The sequence below is a fragment of the Arachis ipaensis genome, chromosome B2, assembly GCF_059453495.1.
Source record: "Arachis ipaensis isolate K30076 ecotype BB chromosome B2, ASM5945349v1, whole genome shotgun sequence".
NCBI classification, from domain to species: domain Eukaryota; kingdom Viridiplantae; phylum Streptophyta; class Magnoliopsida; order Fabales; family Fabaceae; genus Arachis; species Arachis ipaensis.
The window spans coordinates 22,672,713-22,683,753 of NC_142437.1; positions in this window are offsets into that span (position 1 = coordinate 22,672,713).

The window sequence follows — 11,041 nt, forward strand, 5'->3', positions numbered from 1 at the left end:
TTTCAAACATGGCTAAATCATTTGTTCAGGAGATGCATCAAGAATTAGGCAAGACAATGATTAACGATGATGGAAAGTCAAACATCTTACTATTTACAAGATGTATTGAAAACACTCGTTAGTCAAGATGAATTAAATATGCATCACTTTCTTAGTATTTATTTTATGTTTATTTTATTTTGTTTTGTTTGTTTTAGGCCCATTTGAAATTTGGCCTATTTTTATTTTACTGAACTTATGAGTAAGGGTTTTAAACTCTGACCTTGATACAAGCTCGATTCAAAACCCTGTCAAAACATACCCAAAATCGAGTGAAACCAAATAAAAATTACAATTCTCAGAGTATCCCTTTCATGTATATCTACTTTGGTAGCTCCCCTTTCTATGTTTTTTTCTTAACCAGTATATAAAAATTGTAACTAAGAGGCACTGATCTCAGAAAAATAGAAAAAATTAAGGGGAAGTGATACGAGCTCTATGAGACAAACTGAGAACTATCATATGCCAATTGGTCCAATTACAAGAGCAACAATTAAGAGAATAAAAGATGGTTTTTGAACATGGCTAAATCATTTGTTCAGGAGATGCATCAAGAATTAGGCAAGACAATGATTAACGATGATGGAAAGTCAAACATCTTACTATTTACAATATGTATAGAAAACTCTCGTTAGTCAAGATGAATTATATATGCATCACTTTCTTAGTATTTATTTTATGTTTTTTTATTTTAGTTTGTTTTGTTTGTTTTAGGCCCAGTTGTAATTTGGCCTATTTTTATTTTAGTGAACTTATGAGTTAGAATTTTAAACTGCGACCTTGATACAAGCTTAATTCGGCATCCTGTCAAAACATACCAAAAATCGAGTGAAACAACATAAAAATTACAATTTTCAGAGTATCGCTTTCATTTATATCTGCTTTGGTAGCTCCCCTTTCTATGTTTTTTTCTTAACTAGTATATAAAAATTCTAACAAAAATAAACAAAAAGATAAAGGGAGGTGATACAAATTCTATGGAACAAACAGAGAACTGTCATATGTCAATTGGTCCAATTGCATGAGCAATAACTAAGAGAATAAAAGAAAGTTTTTCAAATATGGCTAAATCATTTGTTCAGGAGATGTATCAAGAAATGGGTAAGGCAATGATTAACAATTATGAAAAGTCAAACATCTTACCATTTACAAGATGTATTGAAGACTATCGTTAGTCAAGATGACTTAAATAAGCTTCACTTTCTCAGTATTTATTTTACGTTTATTTTATTTTAATTTGTTTTGTTTCTTTTAGGCCCAGTTGTGATCTGGCCTATTTTTATTTTAGTGAACTTTTGAGTTAGGATTTTAAACTGCGACCTTGATACAAGCTCGATTCGACACGCTGTCAAAACATACCTTTCATATATATCTACTTTGGTAGCTCCCCTTTCTATGCTTTTTTCTTAACTAGTATATAAAAATTGAAATTAAGAGGCTCCTATCCTAGAGAAATAAAAAAAATAAAGGGAGATGATACAGATTCAATGGGACAAACTGAGAACTATCTTATACCAATTGGTCCAATTACAAGAGCAACAACAAAGAGAATACAAGAAGGTTTTTAAACATGGCTAAATCATTTGTTCCGGAGATGCATCAAGAATCAGGTAAGACAATGATTAACGATGATGGAAAGTCAAACATCTTACTATTTACAAGATGTATTGAAAACTCTCGTTAGTCAAGAGGAATTAAATATGCATCACTTTCTTGGTATTTATTTTATGTTTATTTTATTTTATTTTATTTTGTTTTGTTTGTTTTAGGACCAGTTGTAATTTGGCCTATTTTTATTTTAGTGAACTTATGAGTTAGGATTTTAAACTGCGACTTTGATACAAGCTCGATTCGACACGCTGTCAAAATATACCAAAAATCGAGTGAAACAAAATTAAAATTACAATTCTCAGAGTATCCTTTTCATATATATCTGCTTTGGTAGCTCCCCGTTCTACGTTTTTTTCTTAACTAGTATATAAAAATTGTAACTAAGAGGCACCGATCCCAGAAAAATAAAAAAAAAATAAAGAGAGGTGATACGAGCTCTATGGGACAAACTGAGAACTGTCATGTACCAATTGGTCAAATTACCGGAGCAACAACTAAGAGAATAAAAGAAGATTTTTCAAACATGGCTAAATTATTTATTCAGGAGATGCATTAAGAATTGGACAAGACAATGATTAACGATTATGGAAAGTCAAACATCTTACTATTTACAAGATGTATCGAAAACTCTCGTTAATCAAGATGAATTAAATAGGCATCACTTTCTTAGTTTTTATTTTCTGTTTATTTTATTTTAGTTTCTTTTGTTTGTATTAGGCCCAGTTGTGATTTGACCTATTTTTCTTTTAGTGAACTTATGAGTTAGGATTTTAAACTTAAGAGATATAAAAATCCTCTATAATTCAATTGCTGCTTTTTCTTTTCTTAATTTTAATGAATGAAAATTTCTTTGAGTTTTTTTGAGAAACTTGAATGTGACAGGAGAGGTAGAGTGATTCCCTTAACTGTTGCATCAGGAAATCAAATTGAGGTAGAGGAGTCCCTTTCTTTGATTTTCCATCTTACTCTTGGTTACGTTCCGTATCATTTTACTCCTCTTCAAAAAAGATTTGTCCTCGAATATTTTAGGTGAAAAAATAGTATATGAAAAGGACAATAATTACAAAAAAGATAGCTTTTTTGTTTTTCCTTTTCTTTCCTTAACCCAGAGTAAGATGGAAAATCAAAGAAAGAGACTTCTTTACCTTAATTTGATTTCCTGATGCAACAGTTAAGGGAATCACTCTACCTCTCATGTTCACGCCTAAGTTTCTCAAATAAACTCAAAGAAATTTTCATTCATCAAAATTAAGAAAAAAAATTGGCCATCATATTTTAGAGGGTTTTTATACATCTTAAGTTTAAAACCCTAACTACTAAGTTCACTAAAATAAAAACGGGCCAAATCACAACTGGGCCTAAAACAAACAAAACAAACTAAAATAAAATAAACATAAAATAGATACTAGCAAAGTAATGCCTGTTTAATTCATCTTGACTAACGAAAGTCTTCAATGCATCTTGTAAATAGTAAGACGTTTGACTTTTCATAATCGTTAATCATTGTCTTACCCAATTCTTGATGCATCTCCTGAACAAATGATTTAGCCATGTTTGCAAAATCTTCTTTTTTTTCTCTTAATTATTGCTCTTATAATTGGACCAATTGGCTTATGACAGTTCTCAATTTGTCCCATAGAACTTGTATCAGGATGGTTGACACAACTGTAAGAAATGTGATAGTATATACAAGAATACATCATAAAAAGGTCGAATTAGTATCAAGAATAAAAATAAATCAATGGAAGACAAGAATACAACATTATTTTCTCCACTATCACCACCACCACCATCTTCATTGTCTATACTCGCCACCATCTCCAAAGATTTTAGCTTTTTCAACGATACCTTCTTTGAAAAATCACTTTCTGGCTTGATAAACGTTGGAGACTTTGGTCCTTCCTTATATGAGTAGCTAGGCATAGCTGAAGAAGAAGGCCCACCAGCCAAATAGCCAATAAAGTATCCTTCTCCTTCTCTGCCTCTAGATGAAGCTATTTTAGAATCTTCTAAAGTAGTTGTAGAGTCACAAAATTCAGTCCTATCAATAATTTCATCCAATCTTGATGTGGTCGTTGCTAACAAGAACATCACCAACAACAGAGTTGCAGGACCTAAACATTCAGCAGAATCTATTGTCGATAAAAATGAAAATCTGAGAGACGATGAACTAGATGATGAAAAAGATAATATTATAACTAGAGATTGGTTTATAGGCAAATTTTTTACGTTGGATCATTTGATTTGTACAACAAAAGTTTATACAAAAGTGATTATAAAATAAATTTTTTTCGATTATAGGCCATAAAAATAATTTTTTAGAAAAAAATAATTTTTTAGAACATGTGAGTTCTATTGAATAGGAGGTTGATCTCTTATCCATGAAAGCTTACTATTAATTAATAGGCTAAGTTGATGTGAATCAAAAGTGCAAGTTTAGAATATTTTATTTTTACAACAAGGTCCTTCTATGGAAGTTGGGTAGAGCTATTCGCACCATGCTAAAAGTAGACGAGCTGGCTTCTACTCATTCTCGCAGGAAATTTGCACCTAAGGAATCGCAACAAAATACGCAGGATTTTCATAACGAGAATGCAAATCAGGAAAGCATTAAAGATTATGAAGAAGACAATATTTTTGGCCCTTAGATGATTGTAAGAAGGAATCAAAGAAAGGAAAAGTCCAAATCAGATGCATTGTAAAAGGAAAAAAATGAAGATGTGCAAAAATCAAGGTTCCATGTTTTAGCGGAGGAAAATCAGCAAAGGATTAAAAAAAATAAAGACGAAGCCCCTGACATGGCTAGAATTACTCAGAAGAACATGGATGCTAGGAATTTATAAAAGGAGTCTAGCGAAATCACAACTATCAATCATGTGTCCAGAAATAGGGACGACGATGACGACGGCTAGGCCCGACCCTCCCTCTCTCACCCGTGTCTCTCTCTCTCATGGTTTTATTCTCCCACGGCGACAATGGAGTCCAACAGTACAGTGGCGGCTTCCTTTCCTGGTCATGGTCCTTGGCTCGCGTCTCCTTCATCTTCGTCTCGGGCTTCCCTCAGCGATGCTGTGGCGATGGCGGCAGCAACCTTCCCTTCGCTGACGCTACCTCTCTCTCTTCCCTCTCCTCTTCTGCACGTGCGAGCTTCATGAGTGAAGTGTGTGTTGTGCATGTCTGGTGAGAGTTGTGTGTGCGTTGAGTGGAAGGTGAGAGTGGGGAGTGGCGACGTGAAGAAGAAAAGGGGGTGAGTGTGTTGTGTAATGGAATTAGGATTTGTAGAGTGTAAATTAGGATTTCTATTTGGAGATTTTGGGGTTTGGTAGAGTAATAATTTAAAAACAAATTTAATCCAATATAATTAACATTAAGAATATTGTTTATTTTTCGACTTATAAATTATTTTTAATTAAATTCTCTAATATAAAATTAGAGATAAATTTTTAGTTCATAAAAATTAATCAACTTTCAATTATTCAATTTAAACTGTATAAAACTCTCATTATTTTTAATTACTAAAACTTTAAATTCTTAATATGAAAATACTCAATTATTTAGAAAATATTATAAATCCTAACAGATTTTAAACTCAAAGTATAATAAAATTTAATTTAATTACTTTTAGAAAAATAATTTTCTTTACATAAAATTATCAACAAATATAATAAATTATAAATAACTTACCATTTAATTTTCAAAAATTCGGAATCTTAGATCCTACCCCACTTATAAAAAATGTTGTCCTCAAAAATTGATTCAAATTGAAAGAGGTTTATATCATCTTCACATTTGAATGCATTTAGGAAAAAAGCAAAATGATCTCAGTATATATACATACAGTTTCAAATACTTGGATTGTCATACGGCATAAAGATATAAGGGTAGGAGTGTGATTGCAAGGCAAAAGTTACAAAGCAGGCTTGATGCAAAAGATGACATGGTTCAAACATGTGATGGTAAAGCAAGGCGGCGAATGGTTACAAAACAAGTTGGGGTTAAAACGACGTGCTTAACATCCGCACACTAATCTCGTACCAACTTCACAGCTTCAACTTTTCAAACTCCAACTTCTAATGTTTTCTAAACCCCATGATATACGTTACCTATTAGTTCTATTTCGCCTATGATAATCAGTTAGTACTCTCATATACATAAACCATCAGTATTAAGCTAGCCGAACTTCATATCGTGATGTATGCTATGGTAGAATAACGGCATTAATCAATAAGCAGTCATGTGCATAAAACTCTAACTCTTGTTATTCGAACAAGATCTACTACATGACAGACGCTCAAAGTATGCAACTGAAGCATAGTCAGTCTATGCCTCAGGCTCTATAGGAAAGACTGCTCTGATACCATAATCTAACACCCTTACTACTAGAATGTCACGCTTCCGACTGCGCCACTCTGATAGTGAGGAGTATTACGATGACTTCCATATACTTAATAATAAAATATGAGCCTTTGTAAAAATCGAGACCGTATAAACTATTCTTTTAAAAATTGAAAATATTTTTTTCTTGAAAATGCACTTACACACATACAAATCAATCACAACCACTTAAATATACACACACACACACATATACACACACATACACACACAATAACTAAATTCTTTAGACAATAACTTACAAACATAACTATCATGACTCCTAACCCTCTTAACAAGATATAATATTAATGGCGAAGAAAAATAATAAATAATAACTAAATTATATAACAATATCATGTAGGCAAAATGCAATTAGACTCTTCCTAAGCTTCTTCATCCGATTCCTAAAAAGGTAAAGCTGTAGGGGGTGAGAACCTAACCACATGGTCTCACCTCGGATTTTCAGAATTGTCATAAGAAGATATTTTTAAAAAAAAAAAGAATATTGTTTTCAAGCATAGTGATCATCACTTGTCTTATGAATCTTTTGAAAACCAATGGTTTAACATCCAAAAATCCAAAATATTTTTAAAAGAAATCAATTAATTACCCAAAGTCCAAAACCTTCTTTTCTTATAAGAAAATCTTAAAAGTCTCCTAGACTGTATGAATGATCAACCTGTTCCAAGCACAGGTTCATTAAGTCTATGCTAAACTAGCTTGATTTTTTATACTTAAGTAAACCTCCATCAGAAACCAATCATAGCCTTCAGCCCATCACATAATCATTCAACACTATCAGCAACTCATCACCAGTACTCAATCTCAAAAGTACCACATCAGAAACAACCCTCAGCGCCTCCTCCACCCGCCTGAGAAATCTCTCAAAAATAAACACATGCAAAATAGACAAGGAAAGCACAGGTATAGATACAAATTACATCAAATAGCTCAGATAGCAGTTAATAACAGTTAACCAATTAGGCAAACTAAAGCAAATTCAAAATCAAACAAAGCATACAAATGAATATAATGCATGTTTGCCCTATGGCTGATGATATAACCGAAACCTAACATATCCTGGTAGCTAACCTTGGATAGAAACACCGCATCACAGAGCAAGTGGGACTGAGGCACAATTCCTTGCTACTACCCGCTTAACCCAGAGTAAGTAGAATAATCCACTACTAATGCTACTACCCAATCAAATGTTTACAAACTCAACCCAGAGCAAGTGGAATAAACCACTACTGCTGCTACTGTCCAAGCATCACAATCACTAACCTAGAGCAAGTTGGATGAACCACAACCCTTTTTACTGCCTAAGTATCTCAATCAAATTCAATTTCATTTTTAAATCCATTCTCAATATCATTCAATGCATTCAAAAATTGTACTTTAGAATCAATCTTTATCATCCTTCATTCAAATTCAATCATCATCATTCTTTATTATCACACTCATCCTCATCACACCTCCCATTTCGCTCATCAATAATTCATACTCAAAACATAATTCATTCTTTTCTAAATAAATCAAACTCAAAATGTAATCCTTTTTTTAATAACTCAAAATCAAATCATATAATCCTTAAATCCAAATATTTTTAAATAACCACTTCAAACAAATCCCCAATTTTTATAAAAATTTTGGCAACATCTCCTCTAAAACTCAGACTTTGCCACCCTTACAGGTTCCATAAAAATCACATCTCCCAAACTATTCTCAACCAATTTCAATATCAAACAATTTTTAAATATCAAATCCTTTCCAATTTTTCGATATCAAATCAGGTTCAATATCAAATCATTTTCAATTTCAACCATTTTCAATATAAATTTATTTTTTAATATTAATTCAACTCCAAAACCAAGAAAATCACTTGTCATCATACTCAATCGAATCAACTTTTCAAATTTATTTTTATCAATAACTACACACCACTCAAGCAATCAATAATTTAATCCAGTAAACAACCACAACATAATACTCACATAATCAATAAAATATATTTTTCACATCAATATCTATTTATAACAATTTTGTATTATAAAATAAATTTTAAGAAAAACCCTACCTCAACTCCCGTGGCGACTTCTGATGGTCACATCCACGCTCCTAGCAGCTACAGATACGGCAGTGTAGCTCAGAATGGTGAGCAACTCGGCGATGGTGACTCCCTCGCATGCTCCCTCTCTTTTAGCTCCTTCCACGACGGTGAAGTATGGTGACAGCGACGGGGTGCCACAGCTCGACAATGACGTAGCTGGAGGTGACAGCATGAACGAAGGTGACGGTGGTTAGGAACGACCCTCCCTCTCTCATCTGCGTCTCTCTCTCACGGTTCTGCTCTCCCAACGGCAACGATGGAGTCCGATGGTACAGCAGCAGCTTCCTCTCCTGTTCGTGGTCCCTGGCTTGTGTCCCCGGCTTGTGTCCCACTCATTTCCATCTCGAGCTTTCCTCAGAAACACAGTGGCGACAGCGGCAGCAACCTTCCCTCCACCAGTGCTACCTTTCTCTTTCTTCTTTCTCCTCTTCTTGCGTGCGAGCTTAATGAGTGGAGTGTATGCTGTGTGTGTCTGGCGAGGGTTGTGTGTGCGTTGAGTGGAAGGTGAGAGTGGGGAGTGGCAGCGTGTAAAAGACAAAAAAGGGGCGAGTGTGTTGTGTTAAAAAATTAGGGTTTGTAGAGTGTAAATTAGGGTTTCTATTTGGAGATTTTGGGATTTGATAGAGTAATAATTTAAAATCAAATTTAATCCAATATAATTAACTTTAAGAATACGATTTATTTTTTAATTTACAAATTATTTCTAATTAAGTACTTTAATTTAAAATTAGAGATAAATAAATATATTTTCTTTTAGTTCATAAAAATTAATCAAAATTTTCAATTATTCAATTTAAATTGTATAAAATTTTCATTATTTTTAATTACTAAAACTGTAAATCTCTAATATGAAAATACTCAATTATTTAGAAAATTTTATAAATCATAACAGATTTTAAACTCAAAGTATTATAAAATTTAATTTAATTACTTTTAGGAAAATATTTTTTTAAATAAAATTATCAACAAATATAATAAATTATAAATAACTTACTATTTAATTTTCAAAAATCCATGATCTTACAAAAGCCAGTGCTAAAGCAGACCTGGATATTGCTATGGTTGAACCAGGGAGTCAAATGGAGGAAGTTGCTATCCAAAGCCCAGTTATAGTGGTTCAGTCCACTAATAGCAAGCCGAATTCGGCGGAATGTTCCTGATGTATACAGAGAGTTTGTTTTTCTTTATTATCTTACTATTTATCATGAATACTTTAATCTAAAATTGTAGGGGACATCCTCTAAAGGATTCTCCATTATTATTAAGGATCTGATTTTTCATTATAATCATAAGTTATGTGTTTTACTTGAAACTTGTGTTTCAAGAGCTAAAGCTAAAGGGATTATCTGCAAAATTGGTTTTGACTCTTAGTGCATAAGTGAAGCGGAAGGTTTTTTGGATGGAATTTGGTGTCTTTGTAACAAGAAAGAATGGAATATTAAACCATTGAAGGTCCAAAGACAACTTGTCCACATGAGAATTAGAGATAGTGATAACCGTACTAGATTTTTTACTTGCATATATGGTAGCCCGCAACCAAGCATCTGCAGTAGCCTATGGAATGATCTTGAGATTATTGTAGCAACAACATAATGTCCTTGGTGCCTCGGAGGAGATTTTAGTTCTATTGTCTCACTGGAGGAAGCGGGGGGCAATTTCAACCTCTCTCAAGACTCGAACAGGTTCCAAGATTGTATTCAAGATTATGGAATCAGAGACCTGGGGTTTGCGGGTCATCCCTTTACACGGAAACAAAACAGGATCAAATGAAACTTTGACTATTTTCTATGTAATTTGGAGTTCAATTACCATTTCCCAATGTTAGGGGTGAAACACCTCCCAAAGTTGAAGTCGGACCGCCTTCCCATTCTTCTAGACTTCAATTTGATAGAGGTTAATAGAAGGAAAGACAGTTCAAGCTCTTGGCATCTTGGATTCTTCATGAAGACTATAATAATTTGGTGAAGAATAGCTAGTGCAAGCAAGGAGAACTTATTTACAACAATAATAATTTTATTAAGAAGGCTAAAATTTGGAATAAAGAAGTTTTCGGGCATATTTTTACGAAAAATTTGGAAATTCTCCTCAAGCTCGATGGTATCAACCAGAATCTCTCTTTCAATGACAACCTGTTCTTGGAAAAGCTCCAAAAATATCTTTGGAAGGAGTACGAGACGATTATTGTGAAGGAAAAAAGCTATTGAATGTAGATGACTTTGGAGATAAGAATACCAAGTATTTCCAACAAAAAGGCAAAAGGTAGAACAAGGAGGAATTGTGTCACGTCCTTAAACATCATGAGGACAGATGGGTTGATGATGTAAATGAGTTAAAAGAGCTTGGTGTATCCTTTTTTAAATCTCTTTATGCATCTCTCAATTACTCTATCCTTTTAGTTAGTTTTTATTATATTTTTATTAGTTTTTATTCAAAAATTATATTTCTAGACTTTACTATGAGTTTATGTATTTTTCTATAATTTTAGGTATTTTCTGGCTGAAATTGAGGGACCTGAACAAAAATCTGATTCAGAGGCTGAAAAAGGACTGCAGATGCTGTAGATTCTGACCCTCCTGCACTCGAAGTGGATTTTCTGGAGCTACAGAAGCCCAATTGGCACGCTCTTAATTGCGTTGGAAAGTAGACATCCTTGGCTTTTCAGAAATATATAATAGTTTATACTTTGTTCGAGATTTGATAGCCCAAACTGGCGTCCAAAGTCAGCCTAAAACATCTTGGTGTTAAACGCCCAAACTGGGACCAAAGCTGGCGTTTAACTCCAGGAACAGCCTAAGCACGAAAAAGATTCAATGCTCAGCCCAAGCACACACCAAGTGGGCCCCGAAAGTGGATTTCTACACTATCTGCACTTAGTTACTCATTTTCTGTAACCCTAAGTTACTA